Below are 15,170 nucleotides of genomic sequence, written 5' to 3'. Positions count from 1 at the left end.
GAGGCTTACCAAGACAGAATAACACATGAGTCTAAGGTCAAAATCATGACTTAATAAAAAGCAATTTGGTCAGCGTGTACTGATATGCATAATTTATCTCTAGCGACTGAACTGGAGGCTTAGGGTTGTGGGGAATCCACCGGAAACAAGACAACAGAATGCAAACGAATAAGCCAATAGAGGAATTTAGTCCGGGACCATGGTAAAATTGATGAAGAAGAAATCAATCCCATTAATTGAGGCTGGAAAAAAGTTTAGTAGCATGTACAAGGACATAAAGATTCCTACGAAAGGGTTCACAGAGAAACATGTTAAAACCCTGAATCCATTCATCTTACTTAGTCACTCCACCCCTAGCTGACCTGAAAGTAAGCAGAGTGTCTATTGGTATTTGTATTTATTCTTTTTGTGAAAGGTAAACAGCTCAATACTGGGGTCATGACTTCTATATCCTGAGAGTTCTGAATAAAATAAATCTCTCAGGTGCTTATCGTAAGTATATTTCCAGCTCCACTTGGTGAAAACATTTCCAAGTAGACTAATGGCAAGCTCAAAGAAGGTAACTAACTGTCCTTTTAATGCGTGTGATTTGTGTTAAAGATGCTTAAAGAACAAATAGTTTAAGTTGTTGAAATACAGTTACAATTTATATTATTGTTACAGTCACTGGGCTGAGAAACTTATTTAAAATGAATTGTAAAAGGAGAATTTAAATGTGACACAGAGGCAAATATTAAAATAGTCATTCTTATGCTATAAACTCTATTTCTTTTTTAAAATAGAAAATATTAAGTGACACATTCTGAGAAAGTGCAATTCTCTTCTGAGTTTACACAGCATAAAATGAATAGAAGTCAATCCACCTAAAAAAAATTATTCTAAGGGTTTAAATCATCTAGACCAAATCTCAACACTGATTTAATAAACCAAATAATTTATATACATTCCATTTTTTAAGTCTCAGTGTATATATATTGTTAATATCTCAAAAGAGATTGTTCTACAAAATATCATATTACAATAATCACATCCCTTCTGACATCTCACTAGTCTGCCGCTTAATTTATATTTCTGGGTCTCTGGAATATCTTCTATTAACTGACTCTGGAAACCAAATTTAAACCAATTGAGGCACAAGAGAAGTTAGCTTTGTTGACTGTGTTCACCCTTGTCAGTTTGACAGCTTTCTTACCCACCACAAATTGGCTCCTACAGATTTCTAAAGATCTTTTTACCTATAAGAGAGATCAAGCATTTAGGGATTAAGGCTCATTAGTAGAACGAATGAATGAAAGGATGAACAAATGAGCCTCCTCTTTCCTGGCTGGAACTATGGAGGGTGCAGAAGAGAAGAAAAAGAAGGTTCCTGCTATGCCAGAAACCCCTAAAAAGAAGCAAAGGAATTTCACAGAGTTAAAGGTCAAGCGTCTGAGGAAGGAGTTTGCTCAAAAGATGCTTCGAAAGGCAAGGAGGAAGCTTATGCATGAAAAAGCTAAGCGTTACCACAAGGAATATAGGCAGATGTACAGAACTAAGATTGAAATGGTGGAGATGGCAAGAAAAGCTGGCAACTTCTGTGTTCCTGCAGAACCCAAGTTGGCATTTGTCATCAGGATCAGAAGTATCAGTGGTGTGAGCCCAAAAGTTCGAATGGTTTTGCAGCTTCTTTACCTTCTCCAGATCCTCAATGGCACCTTTGTTAAGCTCAACAAGGCCTCAGTTAACTTGCTAAGGATTGTGCAACCATACATAGCATGGGGGTTCTGAAGCCAGTGAATGAACTGATCTACAAGAGTGGTTACGGCAAAATCAACAAGAAGCGAATTGCCCTGAGAGATAATGTATTGATTGCCTGATCTCTTGGTAAATATGGCATCATCTTCATGGAAGATCTGATTCATAAGATCTATACTGTTAGAAAACATTTCAGGGGCGCCTGGGTGGCTCAGTGGGTTAAGCCTCTGCCTTTGGCTCAGGTCATGATCTCAGGTCCTGAGATCGAGTCCTGCATTGGGCTCTCTGCTCAGCGGGGAGCCTACTTACCCCTCTCTCTCTGCCTGCCTCTCTGCCTACTTGTGAACTCTGTCTGTCAAATAAATAAATAAAATCTTAAAAAAAAAGAAAATGGTTTAAAAAAGCAAACAACTTTTTATGGCCCTTTAAGTTATCTTCCACACGAGAGGGAATGAAGAAAAAGACCACTCATTTTGTAGAAGGTGGAGATGCCAGCAACAGGGAAGACAAGATCAACAGGCTTATTAGAAGGATGAACTAAGGTATCTACCATGATTATTGTTGTAATCTGGCCAGTTAATAAATGACTACTCTCAAATGGGGGAAAAAAAAAAAAGAATGAAGGAATGAACAAGCTACCATACAATCTACTTGGAAATACTCAAATCCTGTTTCTCTATTATTTTTCATCAAATATATTAAGGATAAAAATAATAGCAAATTATGAATACAATTGCCTTTGTTAAGCAATTAGAAGGGGAATAAGAAGGGCAAATATTTGCTATAAACAGACTCTCTTCTGAAGGGTTCTACCAGACTCTGGTTTCTTTACTGAGGCCAGGATAATGAAGAGCAATGCATGGGTGTTAAGCAAGTAGGTTTGGACATCGTGGGGCGTCTGGGTGGCTCAGTGGGTTAAAGCCTTTGCCTTTGGCTCGGGTCACAATCCCAGGGTCCTGGGATTGAGCCCCACATCGGGCTCTCTGCTCCGCGGGGAGCCTGCTTCCTCCTCTTTCTCTGCCTGCCTCTCTGGACATCGATGAAACAGTTACTACAATTTGCATGTAATGTAAATTTCACCATTTCTTTTTTTTTAAGATTTTATTTATTTATTTGAAATAGAGAGACGGAGAGAGGGCATGAACAGGGGGACAGAAGGAAAGGGAGAAGCAGGCTCCCCCACTGAGAAGGGAGTCTGGCACGGGGCTCGATCCCACTACCCTGGGATCATGACCTGAGCTGAAGGCAGAAGTTTAACTGTCTGAGCCACCCAGGTGCTCCAATTTTTCATCATTTTAAAAACACAAGTAGGCAAGATTATTTGGTCCACTTCAATAGTCTTGGACATTAAAATGAAGAGATACAGAAAAAAAGGCACAGAAAGAGACAGAAGAGGGTAGAAAATAAGAAGGGAAGAGGAAAGATATGTGAACATACTGTAAACTCAGTATTTCCAAGTAAAACTATTCAATTTTCTAGATTAAAAAGTGGCCACTTTTTTTCTACAAATGTCATATTTTGAAAAAGAAAATTCTGGAAAGGGTAATTGTTAGATAACTATGCAACTTTTAATTTTATTATTCAATAAATTATTGAATCTATTACTCAATTGCTGCTATTCACAAGCTTCTGTGGATGAAATCTTTGAATAGAACCATAAATTTGACCAATTATCTGCTGCAGGTCTCTTATATTAACCAGCATGTTATTAGAAGAGTTGGGGAGTCAGGGAATATAAAAACTTTTATCATGTCCCCGGGCTTCTCCAGGCATTCTGGTACAGAACTGAGGCCAGACTTAATGTCTCTCTTGCTTTTGCACACCATTTTTAGGTGTAAATTGCAGAGTCACTTATTACCAAAATAGAGTTTCATTCAAGATAGACTCTTATTCTTATCCAGCAGCGACATAGAAAATATAAAGCTTGAGCTAATAAGGCCTGTGAGCTTTGTATATGATTAAATTAGTCACTTATTAGAAAAAATAAAAAGTGTTGTCCTAAAAGTGTACCTCATTTTACTATCCAGGGTGTATTAAAGGCAAATTTGAGAATTTGTGAGAAATAAAGATTATGTTAAACCATATAAAGTTGACTGTATTCAACATTTTTATCTTTAAAAGATGGCAATTTCATATGATTCTATTACATAGTGAAATATCACTACATCTCATGATTGTCACAGTAAATAATGTTCATGCCAAATACAAAATGTTAAATACTAGATATGAATATCAAGAGTAGATAGTTTCACATATACTCATCAGAAATTTTGCCACTATAACATCTATTTTCTTTAATAACTAAGGACCATACTTAGCTTTACAAAAATGAAACTGACTTTAATGTAGATGATCTAATGCATGTACGTACTGATCACTATTAATTTTATCACATCATGGAAGTATTAAAAGCACTTCTGAATGTAAAGTAAAAAAAGACAAATCCATTTAAAATGGGAATATTATGGGAGAAACTGATCCAAATATAAAAAATTGAGTAATGGCAGTCAGTGGATCATCAATATTTTTGTTCATTTCTTCTACAGCTTACATTTTATTTTCATTGCTTTTATTTTAATGCATTCATCTAGCAATAATTAGCATGTTATTTATACTGTGTCTATCTTCCTTGTACGGAATACTTGACAAAGTATGTTATTATTTCTTTCAGAATTAATGACCATTTTTAAGTTTCTTTTTTGAATCTCTGAAAAAGATTTAGATTGCCCTGCCTAACCCAAACAAGAAGGCACTACACATTTTACATACTAAGTTACTGATTCATGGGGTGGATTATGTGCAAATTTAAAATCTCTAGCTAAATCCTTCTTAACTCTAAGAGCTGGGTAGAAGTAATATGCAGTCCCATCAAAAACCTATCAGCAGGGTTCTGACATTAGTTCAACCAGAATCATTAGGAAGACAAATTTGCTTCACCATGGTGAAAACTGATGTTTTACTAATACTTATTGGATGAGAGGCTGTTTTATTAAATCAAATTCTCAGATTATCCAAATGTTTGGTTAGATTACAAATATGCCATATTAAATAAGGTCTGAAATATTCACACTATCAGGTATAAAGTGGAAATATTGGCTGCTTGGAGATTAATTTATTTCAATGGTGATAACCTATTCTGTTGTCTCAGATTTGCTGAGCCACGACCTCTTTTCTGAACTTCTATCTTTCCAAATTATTTCATGCATTATATTTTTATAATGATTTAAGCATGAATCAAGTGGTTCTTTCTTTAGAAAGAGTTTTAGAATTCAGGATTTTTCTCTATATTCAGCACACTGAAAACAAACCTTTTTGGGTTCTGTTTGTGTGTTTAATTTTGTTTTCTGCATAATGACCATAGAGCACAAACCTGTGAAATAATAACTCTTTTATACAGATATCAGAAACTTTACATTGATTGGAAGAATAATCAACTCCCACTTAAACAATTCACAAAATTCTGATCATTCTGGTGTTTTCATGTTGGCTATATTTTCTTTTGGAAATTAAAAAACCACTAGATGCTTTTACAAAAATTTTAGAAGCTATAGAAAAGTTTAAAAAGTGAAGTGAAAATAATATCACTCCAATTCCTAGCAAAATATTTCATCACAGTTGCTATGTCCAGATTGTCTTCTGTTGTTTGTATGCATATACAGATGCGACTATGTATGAGCGTGTGCATAGGATGTGTGTCTTAACCATTACAATGATTACCTGTGTGCAGGGGCTGTCCTTTTTTTTCTACTTAATATATTGTAACTGCAGCATGAAGTTATTCAGTTGAGCGTCTAACTCTTGGTTTTGGCCTCAGGTCATGACCTCAGGGTCCTGGGAGCCCAGCTTTGGGCTTCACACTCAGCCGGGAGTCTGCTTGAAGTTCTCTCCCTCCCTCTTCCTCTGCCCCTCCCCCTGCTCATGAGTACACACTCTCTTACTCTCTCTCTCTCAAACAAATAAATAAATCTTCAAAATATATCTATCATAACCATTTTCCAAGATCATTAAAAGCTTTTTTAAAGGCACAATTTTAATGCCCATGAATATCATAGTTAGGACTGCCATGTGATTTAATCAGTCCTCTTTGGATTTGGGGAATGTTCCTAATTTAATAGTTATTTGTAATATAGATGAAGATATTTACTCTGTATTTTTTCCCTAGATTTTCAATTATTTTTTTAGAATGACTTCTGAGAAGTGGAATTATTGGATCAAATAATATTAAAAGATATTTAAAGTCATGAAAATAATATATTTAAGTATTACAAATATACAGAGAAAAAAGTAAGCATCTTTCTATTCCCTCAAATGTTACCCTTAATCAATACTAACAATGTTATGTATATTTTTACATAAGTTTCCTGTGCTTGATCAGTATACCCAAGTATTTATACAAATTTATTACATATATATTTCCTCTTTATTTATTCTTTTAAAAAGAATGAACGATGCCATAATTACCCTTTATTTTTTAATTTCCCATTAAAAAATAAAACAGAAGAGTACTTCCAAGTCAATAACTGTATATAAAACACATTCATGTTACTAGCTACATACTACCATGCAACACAAATATATGATAATTTATGTAATTAACTACCTTATTAATTAGTATTCATATTTCTTGACAGTAGTAAGCATGGTACATACATACTTAAGTACTGATAATTTTTCCTCTGTAATAGTTTGAACTGTGAGATTAGCAGAATTTTAATAGACACTGCTGAATTTATAGGAGACTTTAGCAGTTTTATAGGCCTTCCTGTCTCTATTCTTGCAAACTAACCTGGGTAAGAGACAGTTAAACTAACTTAAGAGATGTTTTAATCTTATCATTTTAGTAAGGTTAGAAAGATTTTTTCAAATTTCCTTTTCCCTATTAGTGAAGTTAAACATATTATATACATTAAATGAATTAAATACACTGTCATATATTTGTTCCCTATTTTTATTTCTTATTCCATGAATTGCATTTCCATATCTGATCAGCACTGAGTAATATATGGAAATTATTGAATCATTATATTATACACCTGAAACTAATATAACCCTGTATGTTAACTGCACTGGTATTAAAATAAAATATATTTAAAAATACAATAGAAAGAGATAAGAATGGGGGTGTCGACTCTCCCACTGGCAGCTCCAAATTCAGATTCTGACAGATGAGGTCAATGGGACATGCAAAGGGAGATGCATGATAGTGATGGTGCAGTACATAGGAAGAAATTTCTTTGTGCTAGTCATTTTTCTGATCGCTTAACTTCTGACTTTGTCCTGAGAAGCTGTAATTTCCATGGCTGTACACAAAGACTCTTAGTCCCCATGAAATGCTTAGGTTTGGTATAATACAAGCTCTTGTCAAATTCACAGAGAAGGGGCACTTGGGTGGTTCAGTGAGTTAAGTAAGCCTCTGCCTTCAGCTCAGGTCATGATCTCACGGTCCTGGGATTGAGCCCCACATTGGGCTCTCTGCTCAGTGGGAAGCCTGCTTTCTCCTCTCTCTCTGCCTGCTTCTCTGCCTACTTATGATTTCTCTCTCTTTCAGATAAATAAATAAAATCTTAAAAAAAAATAATTCACAGACAACTAGAATACCAATGGGTATTCTACAACTCCAGGATATTTTCCACAAAGAGAAACTACAGATATTTGACAATTTCCTGAAGACTTTTGTCATAGTCTACAATTAGTACCAACTTCACCTTCTTGATTTGAAAACTATTTATTCATTCTAAAATGGTAATACCAGGCATTAGTATTATTTAGACTGTCACTGGAGGGTATCTGGTCTTCAGTATGATCTATACAGGAATCATTCTCACTGGTGTTGTTCTAGAGGGAGTGATTGGGCTCTACAGGATGGTGGACTTTATAAGATCTCCAGATATGTTCCTGAACTTTACCATCCCTGGCAACTATCCCTTCTTTGTTGAGACTGATTAGACCTTCATAAACTGCTCACTACTGGCAACTGTAATTGAGCAGTGACATTTAACCCTAAATAGAGGGTCTAGATTATTGGGGGTTTTTTGTACAAAGATGCAACAGATGTCAAACTCAGAGCCAGAATCTCATCCTTTACCTCTTCATGCCCTGCCAGGCTTCCATCAGCACTGTCCCTGCAGCTAAAGTAGTTCTCCAGGTTCCTAAAGCTCTGATGACACAAGATCAGTCCTATCTTGTAGGGAGCCACAACTGCAGGAATGGGAGGTTGCACTGACTAGGGATGGCACAAACATAAAAGGGGGTTTGGTTTAAAGCTTGCCTGAGTGGCACCTGGGTGGCTTGGTCATTAAGCATTTGCCTTCGGCTCAGGTCATGATCCCAAGGTCCTGGATTCTCCCTCTCCCACTCCCCCTGCTGTTTCCTCTCTCACTGTGTCTCTCTCTGTCAAGTAAATAAGTAAAATCTTAAAAATCAACCAATCAATCAATAAGTCACTCTTGATATTTTTTAGGATTACCCTAATCCAATATGTACATGGATACTGAGTATATGATAACATAACAATATCAGAACTAGCAGGAAATATGTATGTGCACTAATACTTAGTAGAAATAACACAACGTTATTTTTGTTGAGTCTATTTTTCTTGATATAACATTTCTGAAAATTGGATTATTTCACAATCAATATTTATTTAATACAGTTTTCTTCAAAAACACTATTAATCTTTATGTTGCATCTTACACTCAATGGTATCTTAAAATCAATTTATATATATATATATATATTTTTGTAGAACTTTCCATGGACTGTATGAAAGATAAAACTAATGAAACTATTAATAAGTGAAGAAATTGTTAATATCTCAACATGTTTTCCTAAGAAGGCTAAAGGCAATATTGAAATATTCAGGCAAGAGTAAAGAAAAACATGGGTTTCAGACAGAAAAGAACTGAATGTTTCTTATATCAGCTGCTCTTTTTATAATCCCAGATTTTAAGGGATGAAGGACATTCCCTAAATGGAGTTTTTTTTATCTACTACAAACAACTTTTCCTTACAATAAAAATGTAAGTTAGGGAAAACGTGGTACTGAAGTTTTAGCTCTTACAAACTCATCCTAGTGCTGACTCTCAATAGTTAAGAAATTCAACCCATAGTTAAATCTAGTCTTCAAGATTTAAGAAATTCAACCCATAGTTAAATCTAGTCTTCCATATAAATCCACTTTTGTTATGTGAATTAGTAACATCCCGGCCATGATAAAAGATAGGAGAAAAGGATTTTGGAGCCAGACCCAGTGTATTGCATCAAAAAGTAAAACAGCTCATTAAATCCAAGACAGACATTCAAAATTTCTAACAAGTACCAAACAAAATTTTTAGAAAAAGAAGATGAAGTGACATAGATCATAGCATCAAATACTTTAAGATGAAGCAAAATAGCTAAAATATTGAATGGGAAAAAGGTTATTACTTTAAGGAATAGTTTCTCATTTGTATAAGGTAGAGATGCCATCAAGAACAGGAAGAAATATGAGTAAAATCAGAAGGTTACCATTCAACTGTGCTGTAGATTCACCAGCACACATAAATAGTACCATGAAAAAACTGATATTGAAAGGAAAATATAATGATTAATAAACAAACCTTAAACCATGCTTTCTGTTTCAGACAAAAATGGATTCTCATTATTCTTTGACAAAAGAATGCTACCGCAGTCTACCAAGACCCATCAAATCCTCTGCATAAGTTTTACAGCTCTCCTTTTGCTTTGTTAGAACTTCATGGCTGAGGGGATAATTCAGCTAATTCCAAATTACCCCTTTACATTTCCCTTCCTTAACAATACTCCTCAGAACTTTCACAATTATTGCTGGTCACTATGCCAACAAATATGATTAAATTATATATATATTTGCAGTTGATATTATTTCTCTGAGGCAAAATGATTATTGGTTAAAAATCCATAATAAGGTCTATTTAAATGCTATTTGCATAACTGCTTTCTGCTAATTGAACTACACCTGATCCTGAAAGCACAAACAAATACGTAATGAAGCTAATTCAGAATCAGTTTTCAGGGATTCTGATTGCCTTTGTTTTGGGAAGTTCTGTGTAAGTTTTCTGCAACCATCATAAGCTTGTGTCCTAGAACTCAGCTGCCGTTGCTCAGAAGATCAATTGAGAAGACGTGTTACTACTGAGGACACTGGTAGCTCACAGGTAGTGGCTTCTGGCATAAGCCCTGTTTGATACTGAAATCTTGTCTCTATTATTTCCACCCCTGCTGTTACCAACAGTCACTAATCTCAAGCCAGACAAGGGCCTCAATACTGCAGACGGCACCATTATTCACCATTACAGATGATGCTGGATACAAATTTATCAACTTTTGGCAGTTTATTTCCCTCTGTTATGATAATTTAATGGGTTGACCAACATATATGAATGCCTATGTGAGTTGTGGGTTCTACATGGTAACTGTCTACCTGCTTCCTCTGGCAATGATGAGTTCCATAGCAGAGAACCATCTGGGCAGAGGTTGGCTCAGGAATGGTGCACTATCATTCCATACCAGCCTATAAGCTCAAGTGAAGCATTTAACACTGACCCAATGACTTGGAATTAACAATCCTCTATATCATCCCCTTAATTAAACACATTATGTAGGCGTCTCCTTTTAGATAATATTATATTATCTCTCTTTTAAAGCATAAAATCCAGCTTTGAGTCTCTCCAAAGTCTTGTCAAAAAAATTAGTCTTTAAACCTTGGTGTTCAGTTGTGGCTTCTCTGGGATATTGACTGAGAAAGGCATTTAAATTCCCATTGTGCTTCCTAGCATGCTTATGAGGTCTTCTCAATTCCTTAGTTTCATCTAAAGTGATGTCACCTGCCATACACATTGTACCCAGTTTCATAATTATCAAATAGAGAAAACTCCAAAGAAATCTGAACAACAGTCCTAAGACTTTGTAACAATATTAAAATCACAGCTAAGCTTTAATGAAAAATATGTCATATAAATAAAATATGAAAGAAATGTGTTTCATTAAAGTCTAAATATTTAAATACCATGTAACCAACTAATTTACCTTAAAATACTTACATTAAGATCATGTTTTAGTAAGATTGTTCCTATAACATTTTATCTTTGGCTTAATTTAAAAAAATAAACTGATATTGAAAGTAGTACTGAAAATTTCAAGTCTGGATTAGGTTTTACCTATTTGTCATCCTCTCCTTCTCATATCCCAAAATAATTATATAATACTTTCTCACAAACATTAAAATATAAAAAGATAACTTATGATGATTTTTAAATTTTATTTATTGATGTTATTTTAGAAATACAGCTCTTTGAAAAACTAGTTTTTAAGATATAATAATGGCATCAATAAAATATGAACATCTTTAACCAGAACAAAACACATGGTTCTACATCCTGATCTACTGCTCTCCAGCCTATAAAATAGAGGTCAAGGCACCATATTCAATGTCAGGAAGTCTGTCAGTACTGAGGAGGAAAGTGGGTGAAAACAGAGGGATCTAGTTTTTCCCTAAAGAGTTCTGATCATGCCATTCTTGTGGGTTTATCTTAAGTGAACAGAAGGGTTAATATTTTCAAGGTTTTGGCTTGACTGTAGACTGCTTTAAATTATCAATGAATTAAAAATAACCATGACTCATATAGTTGATAACTAAATATTGCAATTAGCTACATATATAATAATCTTTGCATACTACATTATTCTTCACAAAGAACTTTATCATGTAAAGTTCATTTGTTCTTTAAAATGGCTCAGTAATGGGATGCCTGGGTGGTTCAGTCAGTTGAGCATCTGCTTTTGGCTCAGGTCATGATCCCAGGCCACTGGGATTAAGTCCCACATCAGTCTCTTGCTCAGAGGGGGAGCCTGCTTCTTCCTCTGCCTGCTGTTCCCCCTGTATGTGCACACACACTCCCCCCTCCGATAAATGATAAAATCTTAAAAAATAAATAAAATAAAATAAAATAAAATGGCTCAATGAAGGATCTAACACCAACAAATATGTATCTGATATCCTGTAATTAGGTTTGTTAACAAACTGAAATTTTAACCCAAGTCACATACCTGAGAGACTGAAAGATCTAGTTAGATATGGGATGTTCATATGGTGATTCTATCCTGTGTCTGTCCCACTATACGATACTATGACCCACAAGACAATATAAAAACAATTATGTAATGCACTTATTTGTTACAGACTACACTGAACACGTAGACAAAACTGTTCAGTCTCCTAAAAGGTTTTGACAAATAGAATTAAGATAGAATTGTTATTATAAGAAAAAAAAAGAAGAAAATTGAAACATAAAAAGCTTAACAAACTAGATAAGTGACAATATTTGATTAGGAATTTTAACATTAAATTACTTGTTATCTTGGCCAGACTTAAACTCGCTTTTATCCTAAAACAAGTACAAACAAAACAACAGAGTTCAAGCTATGTGATTGACTGCCCTGTTCTGAAGGTCTCATTTATCTTTTAGCCACTCCTCATCCCAGAGGATATAGATTTGCTTTAGTAAACATAAGTTTGCAAAAGCATTTTGGAGGGTATCACATTATAGAGTGGCCCAGCAGCCACCATATCTTGTTCATTGCCCAGGTGCCTTGGGAGTTGCTATATGGAGGAAGGCGAAGCCATCCAACACTTGGCACCACTGCCTTCTGGCATCTGCCAATTCCCTCTATACACTTTGCACATGAAGGCTGCTCGGAGCAGGTGGTTTCCGCTGTAGGAAGAGGGTTGTGGAAAGATATTCATGAAATGAATATTTATGAACAATCCCAATCTTCATTTTAAGTATAAGGGAAAAATAAATTTTAAACAGGGAGAAGCTTAGGAATTGCTGATTTAAGGCATCATCCTTTAAATATTTACAACCTCCTTGTGTTACTTCTGAAATCCTTTAATCTGAAGTACAGTAAATAAATTAGGAGAGTAACATTGAATCCGCCTGAAGATTCTGATAGATTTTTTTTAGCATGAGCAAACCAGTCATTTACATAGTTTACTCATTTTTGTGCCAATTATTTTTCAAACAAAGTTAAATCATTTTGCTAGTCATCTAAAATCTAGTTTGTGACACTCACTTAAATGATGGTGTTAAAGTCTTTGCTCATAGTTATTTCAAAATGGCAAGGCCATTTTTGCTAGATTAATAGAAGTCACATAAAAGAATTGATGATATTTTTCCAACTTCCTTCCATGTGAACATTTTGAGGGCTCATCATTGCTTCAAAATGGGAACAAGTGCTCAAAGGATAGGAAAAAAAAGGCAGCATGTTTGAAATAATACTGTTTTATAAAATTTATTTACAGGGATTATAAACTGCTACATCTTATATGCATTTTACATTTCTTCCTTTAGTTCTTCTTGTGTCCTAGAATATGTATTTAAATTTTTTAATTAATAGATTTATTTTTTAGAGAAGTTTTAGGCTTGCAGAAAAATTGAGCAGATAATACAGAGAGATCCCATATACATCACATGCGCAGCTGCCCTTATTATTGACATCTTGCATTAATATATGCTACGGACTTAAGTGCATCCCCCTCAAATTTAATATGTTGAAGCCCCAACCCTCAATAGGATCATATTTGAAGATGGGACCTTTGGGAGATAATTAGGTTTAGAAAGATGAGATGGGGGGGATGGTGCCATAGTGATGAGATTAGCACCCTTATTAGAAAAGGAAGAGATACTAAAACTCTTTCTCTGTCAGAAAGGATACAGAGAGAAGGCAGCCATCTGCAAACTGGAGCAACGGCTCTCGTCAGAACCTGACTATGCTGGCACCCTGATTTCTGACTTTCAGTTTCTAGAACTGGGAAAAAATAAATTTTTGTTATTTAAGACACACAGTCTCTGGTACGTTGTTACAACAACCCAAATTAAGGAATATTAGGAATACAGCGTAGTATGTATCTTACAACTGATGAACCAATATTTATACATTATTATTAACAGTCAGTAATTTACAGTACACTTCACTATCTCTGTTGTACATTCTATGGGTTTTGACAAAAGTCTAAAAACATGTACCCACCATTAAGATGTTGTTCAGAACAATTTCACCTCCGTAATATTGTATGTTTTTAATTGCATTTTCAGGTTGCTCACCAACTTACATCCCAGTAATTTTCCTCCCTGTACGGAGGATTTTTTTTTTTAAGTAGGCTTCCCACTTAGAGTTCAACATGGGGCTTGAATTCATGGCCCTGAAATCAAGACCTGAAGTGAGATCAAGAGGTGGATGCTTAATCAACTGAGTCACCCAGGTGCCCACCCCCTAAGGAAGATTATTTTAAAACTCTGGTATAGGATGAGCACTGGGTGTTATACGCAACTAATGAATCATTGAGCACTGCAACAAAAATATGATGTACTATATGCTGGCTAACTGAACACAATAAAAAAAAGATTAAAAAAATTCTGGTATATACAGAATCCTTCCATTTTTCTTCATTAATACTGAATTTAATTACTTTGTTTCATAAACCAATTTCTTTAAATAGTTTTTACCCAGAACTATGAGTTCAGAAATTATTGTACTTAATGAAATTGTTAGTCATGAGGGGATTCACAGTCACTGTGACTCAGAAAGTCTAATCCACAAATAAGAAAAGTTGGGATTTAGACCTCTGCAATGACTTCAGTATAATGTCTATTACTTAAACCAGGCTGAAAACATTTACAGGCTGACCAGCCAATCAGAAAGTTGGGTACGTGAGACCAGATCCCTAGTAATACTTCTTAAAATGACACTTATGGAAAATCTGCCTTCTCCTTCCAATCTTATACAGTATCACAAGGCAGTTAAAACAGCAGTTCCAACACCGGATATGGAATAGTACCAGTTTTACAGTATGACTCTGGGTAAGGTACTTGGTACTGAAGAGCCTCAAATTTCTTATTTGTAAAAATAACATAATAACTCTGACTTCACTTAATTTCTATAACAATCAAATTACGTAGTATATTAAAATTCCTAATATAGTACCTGATATTTAGCTAACACACAATTAATATTTGTCACTGTTATCATCATTATGTTATTAGAATTTTTACTATACAGTGGAGATCCAAAGAAGAAAGTATAGCAATAGTTGCCTACAGCACTGGCAAAAATGATCAAAAGAAGTATTAGAACTTCCATCCCAGATATGAATAGTGTTAGCTGTACCATCAATATAGTAGAGAATATGAGTGGTAGGGATAGCATTAAATTCAAGAAATATTTATTAGAATTTCTTCTGGCTTTCTTCTGGGTTAATTAGACATGTGTCTATTTACTATCTAATAGTTATTCTACCACAATTAGTTACAATTAGTTTTTAAAAACCACATGGTAAACAGGCAGAAAAGAAGACATTTTCAAAAATAGGCATTGATAGTAGAACTATATTTTTGAAGTTCCAAGTCTTTAAGAATTAA

General features: G+C 34.7%; 1 protein-coding gene and 1 pseudogene across 1 annotated transcript in view; both read left to right on the top strand.

Annotated features, from left to right (window-relative positions):
- LOC111143166 (olfactomedin 3) overlaps window positions 1–15,170 on the top strand; it is a 194,881-nt gene that overhangs the window by 100,100 nt on the left and 79,611 nt on the right. The window lies entirely within an intron of this gene.
- Window positions 1,330–2,275, top strand: LOC111143168 (annotated as a pseudogene).

The sequence above is a fragment of the Enhydra lutris genome, unplaced genomic scaffold (assembly GCF_002288905.1).
Source record: "Enhydra lutris kenyoni isolate GAN:26980312 unplaced genomic scaffold, ASM228890v2 scaffoldscaffold9, whole genome shotgun sequence".
Classification (NCBI taxonomy): Eukaryota; Metazoa; Chordata; class Mammalia; order Carnivora; family Mustelidae; genus Enhydra; species Enhydra lutris.
The sequence above is the reverse complement of the archived record's forward strand: the minus strand, read 5'-3'. Positions and strand labels throughout refer to the sequence as shown.